The 20,621-nt window shown below is 33.1% G+C and overlaps 2 protein-coding genes across 2 annotated transcripts in view; one reads left to right on the top strand and one right to left on the bottom strand.

Moving 5' to 3' along the window:
• Positions 1–20,621, top strand: part of LOC144853715 (uncharacterized) — a 94,317-nt gene that overhangs the window by 13,082 nt on the left and 60,614 nt on the right. The gene's annotated exons all lie outside the window — the stretch shown is intronic.
• The window catches only part of LOC144853718 (trissin receptor-like), a 42,846-nt gene that overhangs the window by 17,194 nt on the left and 5,031 nt on the right, over positions 1–20,621 (bottom strand). The window lies entirely within an intron of this gene.

Genomic DNA, 20,621 nt, shown 5'->3' with positions numbered 1-20,621 from the left:
TATGAATTTAAATCAGTAACATTAATTATATATAATTATTGTAATAACGTATATTGGGTTTATGAATATAAATATAGAATATCTGGCACGCGAAGCTGAATAACAAAACAATATTATTTATTGAAGCATGGTACATTTCTGATTCAATATTATGAATAATTAATAAGATGAAACATGATTATTTATTTATGGAACAACATACATGATTAAGATTATCTTTTAATATGTTCTGCCGCCGCATTAGTACCAGTATAGTTATGATACAGAATATAATATAAATAAAATGTTAAAATATAATTATTAACTCCATGGTTTGATCTAATCGTGGAAGAGTAAAATTGGTTTGAACAACAATAACATGATATCAAGTAGTTGTATGTTGCTACTTAGTCTTAGTTCCAGACGGAGTCTTGCCTTAATATTAGTAAAAATATAAATAGTTTGGCACGTATGGCGTTTCATACGTATACGATCGAAACGCCTCGAAATAACTACATACTTGGGGCAAGTCTAGTTGCTACTGGCCATGAATAAAGTTACACATTTAATCCATTTACTGGCAAACATTTTTTCTGCATTATTTTGTGTACGTCGTTTTTTAATATGATAATTCATTTCATTAATTTTTTTATTTCGGATAGTACATTTATATACAAATCATAAAAAAAAAACAAAAAACAAGAAGAGAAACAATTTCACCAGAAAATTAACAATATAAGCAACTTCCACAAAACCAACCTATAATATCCTAAAAAAACCAATTTGCACCAACGCTGATGTAGTTTGGATTGTGGAAGTACGGTAACGATGGATTGAATCAGACTATTGCAACTGTAATAGAAGATGTATTCTCTAACTAGTTGAAATGATTGTTAATATAACCAAGGCAATAGCGTATGTGAATCAATGTCACAGTCCGTTCTATCTGTATCTATCTACATTATCAAACTAGTTTGAAAAAAGAAGTGTGATTGCCCAAATATTGGAATGATTTGATCAAATATGGTAGTGATATGACATCATTATGTCCATATATGGGCACATCACATTTGTTGTCACATAAAGTTTGATAGTGTAGACAGAGCTTTAGATAATGATGCAGAAACAATCAAACCTTGATACATAAGCCAATTGTACATTAAATCCCATGTGACGTACAATGTACTTTTATAATAATAGTTATGGATTCATGTTTATTGCCTTATTTAATTGATTTTAGCTTCTGTAATGTAAATTTTATTTAAATAATCGTATACGTGCTCTGATTCAACAATGACAATCATCCCCTGTTTGATGTTTGCAATATTATTATATTAGGACTTATTAACCCAAGGTCGTATCGATTTGATTTAGTTACAAACTAGACGTTTCAGTAGCAAATACAATCATGGTTATTAAAGATTGATTTCTAACCATTTATTTTACATTATTACTTTGCTTATGTACCCGATCTTTTCAGACTTTATTGAAAAACATGAGTGTTCAGATGTTTGTGCTCTGTCTACACTATCAAACTAGTTTGACAAAAAATGTTTGATGTGCCCAAATATGGTATTGATATGCATAATATGTTAGTGATATGACGTCATCGTGTCCATATATGGTTGATTGATAGTGTAGACAGAGCTTAAACAGTTAAAAGTAGCCCCTTTCATGATGTTTATCATGAAAAAGCCTTTGTGTACATGCTTTAATTTGGTTATAAACTGTTTATCATGTCAGTCCTGAACTTATTTAATTGTTTTGGTTAGGTAATATTAGGTAGTTTTTAAATTCGCCTTAGTCTATTTCTGACAACGAATAACTATTTTCGATACATATTTGGTCTGTTATTAAATATATCATGTTTGACAAATGACTGAATGAATGAATTCAATTGACACAGGCTTGTTTGCGTTAGCAATAAAGCGCTGCGACGCAATGTAACGCTAACGCGTCGTAGATGTGTTTTATTACGGTGAAATGGTATTATTTAGTAGGCCTAGTTTCGGGTGTTCCTGGATAGCTTCTTTTTTTGTTGTAGGATAAAATTATCGCTGATAGTTATTACAGTAGTTATATGTATCGGCCTACTGTATTTGTATTTTTTTTTTGTATGATTCGAGTAAACATAGGCCTATCAGTGGGTTTTTTGTTTTAAGAAAATAATAGAGGTTCTGGTAAAGTTGTAAACTAGTTTTGTCTTTTCGCAATATTCACTTCTGGATTTCGAAGTAGGTCTACATAACTAACGACATGCACGAACCATCGGTAAGTGTTCCTAGCAAGAATTACCATATATACTACAAGCAACGTTTAACCGGATATCTTGCCAATGTTTACTATTTACCCGTAAGGAAGAAAATTAATACAATACAACGATTTTATCAAATACGTAAAAGCGTTTTTCACATTCAGAATTCAGGTCATTTTACTGTTCTACGGCAATCTTGCTCTCCTCTTTCGCGTAATGTGTATTTAACAACGTGGATCACAACACACACGACTCCAATCTGTCTCATCAAGTTTAAATCATAAAGCAAAACAATCTGTCAACTATAGGTTTAACAATGAACAATGTAATAACATATTTTGCTGCTCTGTATCTACAACACGGGTACCCCCAAACACAAATGCAAATTTCGTCCTAACATTGCTAAACATATTCCCCATTTTACACAAGTGAACTGCTTCTTCAGCTGTCATTAGATACATCTTAACCGACTATTGCAAGTTATCGAGATACAATCTATGTGTATTAAACACCTACCTACCTTTTGTTGTAAAACTAAATAGAACTACCATAATAAGCAGGGGAATTCTAGCAATATTTATCTTTGTGTATGTTAGCTTAACATTGTTAACCATGGCATTTTATACCATTCTTTACCATTGCATAATTTAGGTTGACAGACCTGGGGAAAGTAATACATGAACGATTAAGAATACAACATCAAATTATAGGAAATATGTTATTGTACTATGGCCTTTGTTCATAAGATGAACATTCAATAATATATTTTTTACCTAATTCCAGCATATAAACGTTAGTTAAAAGGAATCCTTTTCTGTTAAAGGCCTACAAATGTTATTTTGGCGTAAAAGTGTGTTCACACGAAATCTGGGTTCGGTCCGGTTGTGAGAGAAAACCCTGTTGTACGGAATTCGGAATGAGTTAGTGTGTGAACGGTTCGTACTGTATTTGTTCACGATTTTTCAGTGTGAATGCGACTTATCAATCAAGTCTGAAAATAAAGGCACGGGTCGTATGTTTTCTTATCTATTTTCCAAAAAAAAAGTATCAAAATTAGATTATTTTCCGCATTGGTTTCGTTTGCTATCATGGTTCTACAACAAAAAAGAAACTCCTGTTTATTTGTTTAAATCTACTTCACACTTGATTGAAAATCTGTAATGGTTGAAGTTTGAAATGCCACTGATCTCTGGGTTAAGATACCTACATGGATAATTAACAATTGCCATAATTTTACAAACGATTCTACCGTAAAATTAGTTACAAAACTAATGCATGATATTGCAATCTCTTATTATCCATGAACTCTTGCTAAACTCTGTTCTTTCTTTGCAAATATGCTTTCACAGTTATATAGAACTAACGGCTCTTCTGTTCTCTATCTACGGTTCAATAGCATTTCGTTTCTGCATTAGTTTCATTATGGTAACTTTAACTAAAATTTCTATTGATTATTAATATTATAAATATAAAAACTTTCGCAACAATTGATAATAACAATAATGGAACCACTTTTAAAAATGGTAATTTTTCACAATGACGCTCGTTTTGCTTCACCGCTGTCGGAAAATAAACTGAGTTATAATAATACATTTTTTAGTTTATATTTTTTAATGAAAATAGACATTTCTAACCTGGAGCTACAGTTTAAGCTCTTTTTGACATACACATCTTCTTTTCATATCTTGACCACGTGTTTTCTAACATTTAAGTTATAGTCCCAAATGGAACTTATTTCCTCCATGGTATTAGATTTCAACGTACATGCTCGATTAATCGATTACTTTAAAAAAAGACTCATGAAACACGTTGGTAATTAGTATTTGGCACCTTAATATTCCTCCTATTTTTTCTCACTTTGAATCCGAAGTCTTAATTTTCTTGGTTGTATTGTTCATATTTTGTTCATTGTTCTTGATTATCTCGGTTTTCACCGTCCATTATCCTTTGTAGTCAGATCCCGTACCTTTCTTAGTCTTTTACTATTATTATTTCTATCATTTGATTGATTGATTAATATTGATATTTTTTCTACCACGATGACATTTTCCCTCTTAAAATCTACCTTCTCCTTCTTAAAAGGAATAGTCTAGCCTCATCTTCTTTACTTTACATTTTAATTTATTTTTAATTGATATTTTGTTAATAAAAATGAATGATGGCACTGCAGTTACTTTTTTGAAGAACCTAATAATTCGAGATGTGTCGCATGAATCGAAATACATTGCGAATGTTATGTATTAGTCCATACGGAGTTTTGACTTAATATTAAAGATAAATATTTTGGCACATATGGCGTTTTACACGTATACTACTTGAGCCCGAATCAGGTCCGATTTCTCACTAATATCGAAAAGCCTCGAGATAACTTGGGACAAGTCTAGTTATGTTTGTACAACAAAGTATCACCATTATATGGTTACTAAACTGTATTTAAATTTCTCTTTTTCATGTAATATTGTGTATTGGCATGTCAAATAAACGACGATACGTCACGTGCGCTAATGCAGTTTCAAAATGCAGTTTGAAGAACCCCCGGCTGTAAACCATTTTAGGATCATATACCATTATGCTAGCCGTGAACACATGGCTCAGTGGCCTGCTTTTTGCCTAGGGATTCTAACTAGAGACGTCCTAAAGTCTATAGAATTGTTGCTGTCGGTTCTCCACATTTTATTTTGTTGATTTTATTTGAAAACTTACCTGTAGCTATATAAAGACGAAGAGCTTCTCAGATTTGAACCGATTAGTTCAAATGTTATTTATGATTATGACTGTTGTTATTAATGTTCTACAATATAACGGCAATCAACTTCACGAGGACACCCGTGCTATTAATAAAACTCGCAATATTAATAAACCCATAAACGAACATTAATTATCGTTTAATCTATTAATATAATACATTACGATGTATTCAATTACATTTTTCCCTGAGGGTGGCATATCTGTCTTATTTTAGAGCTGTACAAACAAATAAAATCTCAATTTCACTATTAAGAATCTTAATTAATTTTGACCTTTTCATTTTATAATTCGATAAACTATTTCATCTCTACGTTACGAAAAGTAGACCTATAATCACATCGATGATCTTTAAACTCCCACGATTTAATGTAAATTAATTGATATTTAGACCTACTATACGCAATTGATTGAAAACTAAACACATTAATATTAGGCCAGCAATAATTATACTGTTGTGTCTCGGAGGTCTGATGCGTGTATTTTCCCATCATATCAATGTATCTTTAATGTTTAGAATAGTTATTCTTCTTCTCAAATGTCGATACAACGTGGCGTATCTTTGCGCTTACGGCAAAATAATTAGCACTATCATTTGATTATGCTTACTTTATTTAATGTTTGTCACAAGCTTCGAAGAAAATTAACTTTTAATGTAACAATTATAAGAATGACACGTAATAATGTACAACTTAACAGATATAGGATGGAAATTAAATATGAAAGAAGAAAATATAATATTTTGTTTACTATGTACTTAGCCTAAATTAATAACCATTTCTCAGCATGTTTAAACTAATGTCTGTAAATTTGAAATTATCTCTAACATGGTCCTACTTTTTTTTTCTACGGGTAACATTCAAGATTCAAATGTTATTGTTCCATTTTAAAATGAAAATTCATTTTGCTTGGCATAATTAAGACAATAAAACAACAAAGAAAAATACATCAAATTGCAAAAGGCAATTATTAAGATTATTAATTAAGATTAATTAATAAGACGTTACCTTAGGGTATAAGACGTTACCTTAGAGTATAGTATTTTACTAGTATTTCCTTGGTATACACGTAACCACCAAATAAGGTAAAGCTATATTGAACTTGATGTTCTTCATGAAATGTCACACAGTCAAAATATGTTTATATCATGCAGTTCTTTCTGCACAGTAGTCAACTGTGCATGCATTCAATGTATATAAATATCGGGCGATTCGCTTCAATCAATTTAAATAAATCATATTCTTTGCTAATTGTTGTTTCTCTCGACAACTCATATTCTATAGTTACTATATATAGCATGTAGCAACCATTGACTCCAGTACTTTCGATGCCACTAAATAAACCGGTAGTCAAATTGATTTTTTTCATAGTTAGAGTACAGTATATTAAATCATCCATTGCAATGGCCGTCATATCAGTCCTTTGGCTATGTTGCACTTACATTCGATTCTCCGTACTGTGATTTCTCAATTATCGGAATAATGCCGTAATACAGTATCACATGTGTTTCACATCTTATCTTATCTTAGTATCATAGCCCATAACCTGACCCTTAACCTATAATCTTACATGATACAGGCTGTTTTATAACGAAATGTTCGTAATACACAATAAATTCCCTTCACAAATATTTCGTATGTGGGGATGCAGCACTGATATGAGAATCAGCTCTTTGCACATGCGAAACAGCAACAAATTATTGAATAATATGGTTGTTCATTTATACATTACACATGGCAGTCATGCATAGCCCCTTGAGACAATATCGTACTTGTTCCGTTATGGTCGTGTACGTTCGTACGCATTTGTATTGCATTGCAAGAGTGACAGCTTAACGTCCCGTCCGAAGGATGATGCAATTGTAAATCTAGTAGTATAACTAGTACTCTAGTATATGCACGGGGAAGTCATGTATTTTCACATTCCAGTCAGCTATTTACCATACTGACAAGCATTTTGACAATCAGTGTAATATTGTGCGCTGTGAGCACAGTTATTATTAATACTATTTAAATGTTCCCGTGGGTATTGTGATATACATCATGAATGTGTGTCCGCTACGTTGTTGCTGCTGATGGAGAATCGAATGAGTATTATGGCTTTAGTCCACGGGAAATAGACTTTTAAATCAAACTAGTTTCAAGACAGGGATTTTGTATGTAATGGATCACTCTTTCCTGGTAATGCGTTCTTTGGACCTTGCAAACAGCATAACAATCAATGTTAGGGCATTTTTAAGTAGTATTAAAAATGGCAGTCCTTTGTAAACATCAGACAGCCCTATTCTTGCAGTTTTCAAAATGGAAATTGTTTTTCAGTCCCGTAGATCATATTTGAAACATTGCCGAAATCATTAATACAATTTTGACTGTCATAAATGAAAATTGTCATATTTGGGGTAATAAACAATGGCGGTGTACAGTTTTTGCTGCATCGAGATGATGTGGTGTGTGCGGCACTTTTACCAATATGTACTATTCATTTTAGACGATAATGAATTATAATAGACAGCAACAACAATGTTTTATACTTTTCATATTAACAACTATACTTTTTAGAAAGGATGGTATTAGTATAGTAAGTGATTTGACACAAATTCCTGTAATAATTCAATAGTCAAAACCGCTATCATTTTCCTCATGTAAAGGTATGTCATATATTAGTAACCTCTATATAGTCTTTAACTCAATTCTGTCGAAATTAGTAATTACTATTATTCATATTATTTTAGAAGTTTATTGATTATATGCCTTGTGGCAACCTTTTAGGCAAAATTAATCATGGAAATTGTAAACAACAATGGATCAATAGATTTGTCTGCTGTAATTATTAGTAATACTTCGCTTTTACGTTTTTTATAATCCATATATGGGTTAAGGCCACAGAGCAAAAGCAATTTTATATGCTGTAAAAGAGAATGATTGGGTAAACTAACTTTAGTATAAAAGTTTTCTTCCTGCTGCGATGGCGCTAGTTACAATTCGTTATGCTTGACTAATTTATAGAATTTGTTACGTCATTCACACAGTATCAAGCTTAACGTTCATTGCGATACCGGTGGGTCAGTGCATCTTATCAGGGAAGAGTAATTTCACTCTTCACTGATCATAAGTACTGTACTTAGGCCATCATTGTGATAAACTTCAGAATAAAGTTAACTTTTATATGCCTATATTGTCGTTGTCTTACTGGTTGTAACGAGAATTTTGAACGAAATACTAGGACGGATCTCACAAATGTAGACGCAACACAAGTATTTAACCAATCAGCAATCGACGGATCTTACGAAATGTCGCTTGTGATTGGTCAATAATATACTTGTGTTGCGCGTATGCTATTGCGTTGCGTCTTACTGCTTCTTAATTTTAATTGATTGTGATATTTTTGTCTTATTCTGTTTCAATGTAGCATACAGTTTCTAAAACGCGCACACATATAGTGTGTGAATAATGATGTATCGACCCCCTGAGGTAGTTCATCTCATACCATGGCTAGGTGAAACTTTTATCTTCGCATTGTTTTCTAAGTAATTAATTAGAAATGAGAAACTATCACAATATATTCTGATTAAAAGCACAAACCGTGTGTTGTTTGGTGTTACTCTTTGATTAAATGCTGTTCCTACATTTAGTATTAGTTAATTTCTATATTTTATTTGCCCTTTGACCTGTATACGTCTTGTGGGATAAATAACTGTTTTTTTAATAGTTATTTTGTTTTATAATGCATAACAATAATGAAACCATGATAGTTGTTGTGTTCCAACTGTTACTCTTTGATTGCCTACACCTGCCTACATTTAGTATTGGCTAATTTCTATATTTCATTTGCCCTTTGACCTGTATACGTATGTTATTTTTTTTAGCTATGTTGTCTTATAATGTTTAACAATAATGAAACTATAATAGTTGCTGTGTTACAACATTCAATAATATAGGACACAATTCTTGCATGGTTCAACAAGCGTATGGAACGCTGCTTGATGTTATACTACTGATTATGATATTGCTTTGCGTGTGATGGTCAATATCAATGCTATTAGTCTTTAGCCAGCTCCGTACGATCCCTGGCGGTACGTAATTACCACTAACACGTCCCGCCAACGATATGTCTGGTACGTCATAATTCACTTTTCTTAAACATAATCAAGTTTTTACTGCACTAGTAATTCTATCTTATTGCATGTGACGTTGGGGATTTGAAATTCATATTAGAATGTAATGTTTTCTTATCATGTGCTTTATTTTCTTATTGTAATAAAAATGTTTCAAAACAAAATGTAACCGTCGGTATCGTCACAATATACGAATAATACTAATCATTTTGTACAGAGCGCAGCTGACAACTTTTTGTAGAAAACCAACGCGAAGTAGTAACAGTATACAATCACAATAAAACGTTGCAATAAAATACATTATTTTGATGGAAACAAAACCCTTTAACATCATGTTCTTTTTTTATTCAATGTAAACGATTTGTATGACAAAATACAGAACCAAGTAAATGTCACAGTTCATATGTTCATTATAGAATGATCACTTTTAACGAAGTACCGTACTTAAAATTGTTGGAAATTTGAAAATGTTGAAGCTAAGTTGATAATAAATCAATAGGTATTTATAATGTTCCAATTATCTATAATAAATGTTTTTGAAATCTACTTAGAAAGCAAAACTGCATAATATATATAAAAAAGGGGGAAATGTAATTTTCAATATTAGTAAAATATTAATTATTAATCAATCCGTTTGGAAATTAAGCTATAGGCCTAGTGCATTGACAAAGGTTTGTATGGGTCCATCGAACTTAAATAGGGTGAAATATTTAATAATCTGTCACTTATGCCTATGTTAATTAGACAAGCTTTGCAACAACACGATTTACAATTATCTAAATTCTGATCTGGTTCTAGTGCAGTATTCTAAACTTCCTCTAAATTTGATCTGTCTAGGGCCTAACTTTGGCCTGGTATTAAAATGCAATTATGCTGGTCTATGTATAATATATGTTTTTCTAGCATTCAAATTGGTATAAATTGCAGGCCTAGTTTTGATGAATGAATGAATCGTGCATAAATAATGCAATGTGAAATAGTATACAAATAATGAATGTTCATGAATTGAATGGTGAGAATATTTCATGAAAGATTGAGGAATATTAATGAAATTTAAAGAATACAAAACATATAACACACCTATTTTATTCAATTTATCCATAGTAAATCATTGGCTAATGTAGGCCCAAAAGCTAGGCCCTTAAATAATGTAGTGCTCCAACTTTAAACGCGGAGTAGAACAGTTATAGACGGCGCGCAAGTTGATTTTCGAACGCGATCAGTCAACAACGTCGCGTGGCAAAAATTCTCAAAATTTTGAACGTACATAAGAGCGCGTTAATTATCAACATTATATTTTCCGCTAGGTAGAACTAATACCAAATGACATGTGATGTGTAATAAACCAATAAAATTGCAAGAATATATTCAGACGTGTTATAATATCATCTAATCAAAGTACGCCTACAAGAGGTCACCCAGTATAAAGAACAAATAAATGAATAAATAAATAAATAGGCCTAAGTGTGATATTTCGGGTTTTGTTTTTAATGTTATTAGAGATACGCACATTTTAAAGCTGCAGAAGGTGATTAGTGGGAAACGATAGGCCTAAACTTGAACTTTATTAAATAATCCCATCTCTCATCTAAATCTAGTCACATGGTTCACGTAATTCCACTGGGATGTAACATAAATTTATCACATTGACTATAAGCTGTATTAATGACATGCCGCATTACACATGAATTATCCGTTATGTCATTACATGCCTCAATTTACAATTGATATATTTTTAATTGTAGAAAATGTTTTTTATTTCAAGCCTAAGTATGTGCTATTATTGGTATAAAAGTAAGTCATTATTGATAACGACATCAAACATACTTTACGTTGAATGGAGAAATAAAACTACAATCATTTTTAAAAAAAGATTATCGTAATAATGTATGCAAACAAACCCTTTCAGTTCCTGGGACACCTATATTAAGAGGACAGTTTCTCGTTTCACGAGAAACTTTCCTCTTAATATAGGTGAAAGTGGCAAAGACAACAACATAATATATAAAAACCGTAATAATATATCCTATCTTTTTCAGATTTAAAAAAGGTGCACGCACGTGATGTATTCCAGCAACAACATAATGCTGCTACCTATAACCTCCTTGTAGCTTTGCGTAAAAATTAAAGTAAAGCTCTGTCCACACTATCAAACTAGTTTGACAAAGACAGTGTGATGTGCCCAAATATGGTAGTGATATGATACCATCATGTCCATATATGGACACATCACATTTTTTTGTCACATAACGTTTGATAGTGTAGCCACAGAGCTTTAGATATCTTGACCTATGTTAGTAACAGTACAGTAATACAGATTCGGTTGTTACGCAGTTTGATTATAGTAGAATATAGTGTTATGTCCCACAGAAAATAAAACGTGAAAACGGTACTGTAAAAACTATACTGCATAAACTATACTGCATTAATTGTGTGTAGTCAAATATTGTTTTATTCGTACATTCGTTTAGCTATTGAATGACCAGACCCACTTAAGTACGCCAGTGCGTTAAGTGCGACATTAATGTGGTTGTAATCCAATGATCTAAACAACTGATAATATACTGTAGCAATAATCGTAAAAATACACTAGCTTCTTACGTTCATTTTAGGACAATTTTCCCTATACTAAATCACTCTTTCCAAGCAGGCCAGCCCATCCAGATACCCCGACCTATCATTCGCGCCCGGCCGCCCGAGCTCTTATCTGCGCCCGGCCGCCCGAGCTCTTATCTGCGCCCGGCCGCCCGAGCTCTCATTCGCGCGAATACGAGATAACTCTCTGTAATCAGTCAAGGACTTCGTGTGAAACGAAATCAAGTGTATTACGATAAATAGCGACATTAATGACCTAGTATCGATCCTGCTATCATAATATTAATAAATGTCATGAGAATCTTGAATTCTTACGCATCCGTCATTTTCGTTAATTTCCGTACATAATTTATTGAGAGTGAACATGAAGGTGATTGCACTGGGTAATCCCGTTATGTAAAGTTATACTACAGTATGGCAATATTGTTGAGCTTAAAGTGTCTTCTGTTATAGATATTCTATATAGTCAATGACATTTCAAACCCTCACGTGAATTGGGGCTGAATTTCATTTCATGTCTGAAGCAAAGCCTATGATACCGAGATAATTAAATGTTTGATGTATACTCATTTATTATTGTCTGTATAACCAACCCTGTACAATTTGTATAGTAGAACCCCTGATTGGGACACAATTATCAAGGGACATATTAACACATACGCTCAACCCATATCTAGGAAACATCCCTTAAAGATGTATTGTCCCCCTGAAAAAATAATTTTTTTTTTAATATTCTATTTTAATGTAACATAATAGTTATCCACTTTGACAAAAAATTGGATCGAAAAAAAATGTATTTACCTGAAAAAAATATAATTTAAAGCAAAAAATGGTTAAATTGGCTGCCAGCCAATGGATTTTTGGTTGAATTTTACCATTTATTTTGTCGTTTTATAAGTGAAAACATGATTTTTTTCGGGTTTTTTTCTATTGAAGTGATTAACTTGATTAAAACTACAAAATAACATATTCAAAGTCTGATTTAATTAATCTTCATTTTTCATGTTTTTGGGGGACAATACATCTTTAAGGGGACAACCGTTTCCCCAATAGGATTACTCTAGGCTTAGTGTAATTCCAATTCAAATGTAAAGTAAAACTTTATAAACTTATTATTTTATATTGTTTTATACAAATTCATTTTGTATTCACCGATAAATCAATTCTTGTGAATTCTTGTCAATGTAATTCGATTCCAGAGAATCAAAATCCTTGCAATTATACGGATCATTACCGAGTTAATGTAACTGACACCCAAACCTGAGCACATTATCCGTGCGCATCATGGATAACATAACACATTCGTAAACCCTTCCAGCCAAGTAAATATCATAATCGACTTCTTAATGAGGTTGTGAACTGTGAATTCCTCTGGCGTGCACCCTGGAAAATGCAGTAGGCCTAGCCATCATTACAATGTATGCTAGTGCACATTAACAGAATACATATCGATAGATATACGAAAGAATACCCCAAACGACCCGTTCGTTCGATTCATAAATTGCTGTTCAAATAATCCCAATCGACAACCAGTATATTTCCCTAACTCATTTTATTTACCTCAATGCTGTATGTCTCTATTTTCCGTGTGACCGAGTCCCCCACCCCCTCAAACCACTATTTCACTTTTTTACTCGGCCTTATCTAAAGCTCTGTCTACACTATCAAACTATAGTTTGACAAAAAAGTATGATGTGCCTACATAATGGTAGTGCTCAAATATGGTAGTGATATGACATCATCATGTCCATATAATTATGAGCACATCACACTCTGTTCACATAAAGGTTGACAGTGTAGACCAGGCTTTACGGAGCGTATATTTAAGCCATTTTGTAATGGTTTGATAAAACTGTAATGCAATGTCAAAAAAAAAATGTTAAAAAACATGTTTACACGTCAGCCGATAACAACATTTTTATCTATTAGCTTTAATAAGAAGCTTCTGAATAAAACTATTTACATTTTTTCCCAATATATGAATAATTTATAATGCCTTGGTGACACAGTCAATGACATGGGTTGAACTGAATGCGGGCACAGCCCTAAAGGCAAGCATGTTTTCATTCACTGGAAAAACTGTACAAGTTCGGTTATAAAATGTAACTTTTCTGCATATTGTATTTTCTGTAGTAAATTTATGGTGAATTATTCATTTATCATACTGCACCGCAATTACGTAATGGCAATTTACGATACGATCAACCAAAAATTGATGCGCACGTAAATAAGGACGTTGAGGAAGGAGAGAGGAATTTTTTAACTTGACTTCCAAAAAAAGAAAAGAAAAAGGGATGTTGCGTAGAGGCTTGTTAAAAGATAAAACAACAGGGCACACAAATGATTTATTCCTACTGTACATACAAACGTTCCCATCCCCAAAATTGACAAAATGTGATTTCTAAGCTGTGCATAGACAAAATACACACGTGTATAAGGGGTGAAAACATAATCTCCCAAGGCGGAGGTAATGACATTTGTTCACAAAATAAATGTAAAGTGTTAAAATATAAAATAATCATAAACGCCTAAGCAGAAATATTCCAACTAGATAGTTATAAGTCTTAGAATTCCATATAATATATATTCACAATTTGTAACTATTGATTTATTTATATAAAACAGCTGTGCAAAATGTTATAAAATTGATTTTAAAAAATCATCTGACATAATTGCTCTGGAATAAAGGTTACGCACCTACAAAATACATAATTACCACGCACACAAAATCGTCGTATGCCTAGATGATGTTATTTTTAGACACAAGTGGATACTGCAATTAATTTAACAAATAAACTAAGATACCCGACTTGTTTGCGAGCCAACTCGGGTTTTCCTCACTGTTGATCCGAAGCTTTAGTTCCACTAGAACGCTACGTAATGACGACGCGACGGATCATTCAAGTGCGAACCAAGCTTTTGACAGGTCAACTCGTGTACGTTGTTTCTACGACGCGACGAGGAACAACGTGGTACGACACGTCGTTGTTTGTAGATCGGAGACGGGTTTAGAATAGAACGAACTAAACGACAATCGGTATACGTGCCGGTGATTAACAGGTGTTTCGCAATTCGGTTCTTCGGACACACTCGGAAAAGTTCGTGTTTGTTAAAAATACTGAGGTATGCGCATCATTGCCTGTTAAGTATTGAGAAACTTGCATAGCAAATAACTGATTTCACGTGGATGAGAAGAAATGTAATTTTCACTGATTTCCTTTAAAAGAGGAAGTTAGTTAACCTTTGAGTATTAAAATAGTCTAACATTGTCGCAATATATTATATGAGGAACGACATTTTATATATTCATATCTAATAACAACCATATATGGATAGATTTATCTTGACAACTTGTATTTCTTCAATTGAATTTAAATATATTAAACTCGTTAGTAGAAATAAATCATGAATGTTAAGTGTTATTGTCGTTTAAATGATAATATATATCAATTTATCGGTGAAAGCGATGATGAAATCCTAGCTTTAGGTTAAACTTCCACAATTAAATAAACTTATATGACTAGTTTTACATCTGCATTTAACTCACATTAATTATAATTATTAACTAAACAAATTGAAATGGGGTTATTAGTATTAGTTTGTTTGTTTACCGTAGGGTATTTCGTCACCCTATATTGCTAAGGTAATGTTAAACATTACTGTCAATAATCCTATATTGGAATTAGTATGTATTAAACAACATTGAGAAGTGAATGAAAACATTCATACAGTTGTTCCGTTAAATATTTATAAATGTGTTGTGTCCACACACATAGACTATTTCTTTCAAAGTTTCGAAAACAAGACGTTGAAACAATGTTATTCTTTTGTAAGTACAATTTATCCCGACTAACTATTATAATAGGGTTTGAATGTGATAAATAACATTACCATTACTTAAAGTGATCTAATTAATTGGTTCTTCACAAAGGCCTCTGAATTTAATCAATAATATTAAAGTCGATCGAGGGCCGAAGTGGATCGAGATGTCATGGTGGCGTGATATTAGGAGATACACTATTCGACTATAGATCATCTCGTATAATGACTCAGCTGATGCAGTTCTGTCTTGTGTGCACCTAGAATATTCCAGTGTATCGTTTGGGAAAAGTAGAGGGGTTTTTCCTGGTGTTCTGGTTCATTTCAAACTATGTTTATCAATTCGACCCTACTACGACCAAGCTTAATCAATTCGTTACAGAAAACCATAGAATGACCATATTTCCAAGTTTGGTTAAAAGTCACTCATACCATGAGTTACTGAACTGTTATCAAATTATGTATTATTTCTCCAGGGCTCATGTGTTAGTATAACCCCCTGATACACTAACAACACATGCTGCTAGAAACACGACGTTTAATACATTGTATAATTATCAGTATATAGTCTTATAGATGAATGAATATTCTGTAGTCATGAAAGATGTAACCCCTGCTGATGAAATAGAGTTTCTCCCCTGTGTGATACTGAGAAGTATATGCGCCTGAGAATGTTCCACATATCCTGTTATCATCTAAGATCTTGTGTTCTGTGTACAACTGCGATAGACTTTGACCTCAGATGTTCAGGTGGCTATCTATTTTTGTGACTCACTTAGGGGGTCACAAAATACACATGAAGGAAGTACCGAACGTATACATTGTGACGACGGAACAGAAGGTTGGCGACACGTGTAACATTAAACCGTTTTAATGCTAGTTATTAATGTAATTGTACTATTGACCGATATTATTACTTACATTAATATATCTTAGTCGTCATAAACTTGCTGATGAGACACAATCGAGGAAGAGAGTAATTTCACAGTTCCATGAATACATCTATTAATAATCGTATTATTGCTCTAAGTACGTTTTTTAATTCGTTTATTTGTTTCATGTGTATTTTGAAGAAGCGCAAACATAGAAACGCATAAAAAATGTAATAGTTTTAGGAGATTGATGATCATAACCTTTTAAAGCCTTTTTAACCAATCCTAACAAAATATCATATCGCCTTTAACAATCCAGTATACAATTTACTCTTAATTAGTAATGCACATTGGTGTGGTGAAGATATAGACTAATGTACATGTTATTAAATCAAAATCGTGACCTCATTATTATATTTAACTACAGTAATTGGTATGTTGCCAAAGTTTTAGAAAGTCTGTTTATTAGAGGGCGCCCCATAGATTGTGGATAATTTTCATCAATCGTACTTTCATTAAAATACCAATTAAGCTAAACAGGCTCGCGCTTCCCTTGAAAAATTAGCATTAGTACTTTTAACTAGATTGTCATAACTGTAGCTTCATGGTTTCAATATTGCTAACAACCAAGAGCGCATTTTACGTGATAAAAAGTACCGCTTTCTCAGCGTTTGACCAATTACTCAACGGCTTGTCTTTCCTCATATTTCTTATTATGTTTAAGTACCTGATCACAGATTGATAATACGATGGGCTTTTATTTCACTTCATTACGACTTATGATTAAGACGGATGAGTTCAAAATGCTGATATATCAATCCTCATCTGATCCTATATTCATCCCAACAAATTAGAAACTCGCACGATTTAGTAAGCGACCATCTTTTCAATGAATTCGACATTCAAACGATTAATAATTTTAAAAGATAGCCAGACACTATGATACGATTTAGAGATTTTAACCCCGAAGGTTTCGCAGTTTTTTCTTAAGACAATGATTCTTGGGCCAAACCCCCGAAATCCCCCCACCGCCCAATGTCTTTAAAAATCTGAAAGTCGAGGCATCGCCCTTTAGGAGAACATTATGAGTAATAATGAAGACGAACATACTTCAAATAGGTTATGACAAAGGTTCGTTTCTCTGAATGGTATAAACCTCAATTTGTGAAACTGGATTCCTCCGTTTGAAACACGTCTATTGATTTTTGTTCACGTATAGGCCTAGTTGAGAGAGAGAGCACTTCGAGTTGTGCAGTTACCGTTGGAAAATATATTATGAGCTATTTTGCAATCTCCTACGTTTTCCGTTCCGTAACATTATAGGCCTACATACGGCCGAATAAGACATTCAGTCGGTTTACCAGTTATAGTTTGTATAGCATGCCCATGCATTACACGATAAACAGCATTAGTATATCCATGGGGAACGTTGTTAACCAACATATAGATTGTTCAGAAGATCAGTCACGTGGCTATCTTGCCCGTCTTAAATCCGCAAAATGGACACACTCTATCAAGGTAAGTTTCTCCATTATACGGATGTAAATTCCCCATGGACCACTTAATGTAGTTCATTCATGTTGTAAATTTGGTGAAACCTCTTTAACCTAATTTAAATGCACATCTTTACCTTGATGAGGATGACAATTTTCAAGTTTAATATTAGTGTTCCAGGTAACTTAGATTAGCAAATTAGAAAAGAAGAAGCGAACATTTGATTAAATTGGCATCACTATCTGCTTGTCAAACGCTATTCTTCCATTTTTCTTATTGCAAATTCTAATACATTATTATGACTAATCATCATAGTATTATTAGTTTTACAAATGTGATGTTAAATATTTTTCGGACATATAATTAAAAGAATACACATGACCAACCGTGGTATTTGGCCCTAATTGCATTACGTTTCGAGAACATTTATAATTTCAACACTGCAATTGCAAATAACAACACATACCAACATGTTAATTAGGCCTACTTAGCCATTATTATGATATCTTAGATATACTGTAGGCCTTTAGGGAAAAATAAATTTGATTAAAGGTACAAATACGTATAAGTTTTGATTTAAAAAAAAAAGACAAATTAAAGTTTGTTGTAGCGTAGCATTGTACTACACTACTATTTTAAAATTACAAAATAAAACGTTTTGTTTGCCTATACATGTATGTCAATAAACGGTTAGTAAACATGTAGTAAATGCTGTATTAATACTGAATCTACAAATGATACTTAAGCAATGTCATATTATTAGTCCACAATATGTAATACCTATATAATAAGACAAGGTGATCGATATATCAATGTCGGTCGTGACGTAGTGCGTCCTAGCTAAATTATTCGCTGAAAGATGGATGAACACGTGGTATGTCATGATTTACTTACTCAGACACATGTCATGGATGTTGGATTTTTCTACAACTTGTAGATTACATAACTATCCGTAAAGCACATATTAAATAGGCTATGGTAAAGTTTAGATGAGTAGAGTCGTGGTATTTTGGTAATAGTGGAAGGCAAGGTTCAATGAGAGAGAGAGAGAGGTGTGGTATTTGGTGAGGTGAGGTGCAGTAGTTCAGGTGAGTAAAGGTGTGGTGTTTAGTAAGGTGAGGTGAGGTTCAATGGATTCAGGTGAGAGGGCTTGGTATAATGTAAAGTTGTAGGAAGGAAATGAGTTTAGTTGAGTAGAGGTAAGGTAAACTTGCAAATATGAGGTGCAATGAGTCCCGGTAAGAGGGATTGGTATAAGGTAAAGTTGTAGAAAGGAAATGAGTTTAGTTGAGTAGAGGTAAGGTAAAGTTGCGAATATGGGTTACAATGAGTTCAGGTGAGAGGGCTTGGTATAAGGTAAAGTTGTAGGAAGGAAATGAGTTTAGTTGAGCAAGTAAGGTAAAGTTGTAAAGTTGAGTTGCAATGATTTCAGGTGAGAGGGCTTGGTATAAGGTAAAGTTGTAGGAAGGAAATGAGTTTAGTTGAGTAGGTAAGGTAAAGTTGCAAAGTTGAGTTGCAATGAGTTCAGGTGAGAGGACTTGGTACAAGGTAAAGTTGTAGGAAAGAAATGAGTTTAGTTGAGTAGAGGCAAGGTAAAGTTGCAAATATGAGGTGTAATGAGTTCAGGTGAAAGGGCTTGGTATAAGGTAAAGTTGTAGGAAAGAAATGAGTTTAGTTGAGTAGGTAAGGTAAAGTTGCAAAGTTGAAGTGCAATGAGTCCAGGTAAGGCGGAGCAAGGCGTACTTTTGCTGGCCAAAAGTGTAGTGTGAAGTAAGATAGTGATTATTAATCAATGACGCGAATTCAATCCTGAAAGCATTTTTTTAATACACAGCAGTTTGACGTAAATAAATACCTAAATATCAAATGAAAGTAGAATGTTTTAGCCTAGCGTGGGTCGATGAATATTTACTGTATGATAATAATGCGAATATGTATATTCACACCTGATTACATCTTAAATGATGTTTGCAATGCATTTATCCATTCAATATCAAACACTACCATAAGCACGTTCTTGGAATATTAAATTTGTTCAGAACGAGAAAGACGACTTAGTATTAAATCGTAAGGTTCAATCTCATGTTGTACTAAGCTAGGTAGCCTTTATCTTTGAATGATTTATAGCAAAAGTATTATTGCGAATTCAATAAATGATTTATGATGAGATTTTGTAGACTTATCATTTGAGCCTAAACTTAAAATTGCAAATAATAAAGCCGATTTTCTCACCACCATAGCATAAAAGATACGATTTCATTCAACACAAATGATCATGATATGTCGTTAATTAAATCCGTTCCGTTTAATTACAAATCAAATCCGTAGAACATTTGGCTTAAATTGATTTTTTTCTGAATTTTATCTGATGATGAGAAATGGTTCCCACGCATGCACGCGTTGAGTTCAAGCGGGAACCAACATTTAAGGCATGCCAGCAAAAAAAAAAAAATAAATAAATAAAAATTTCAAAATAGGAATTAAAGTAGCCTACGTTTGTTATTCTCAAAAATGCAATGAAAAAACTCTGAATGTAGTGGAACACATTTTAACAAGGCCATATACATGGCTGCAGTCACGTGCTCAAGTTAGTGTTAACCGACCGACCGACCAACCGACCGACAGCTGTAGAGTCGCGTTGCACGCGACTAATAACCCTATCGTGCGGTCCAAACCTAATGCTTGGTTCCTACAACAGACGCAACACAAGGACGTAACGCAACGTAAATTGAGTTGACCAATCATTGAC

The sequence above is a fragment of the Antedon bifida genome, chromosome 10, assembly GCF_963402885.1.
Source record: "Antedon bifida chromosome 10, ecAntBifi1.1, whole genome shotgun sequence".
NCBI classification, from domain to species: Eukaryota; Metazoa; Echinodermata; class Crinoidea; order Comatulida; family Antedonidae; genus Antedon; species Antedon bifida.
This window is presented reverse-complemented; position numbering and strand designations above follow the sequence as displayed.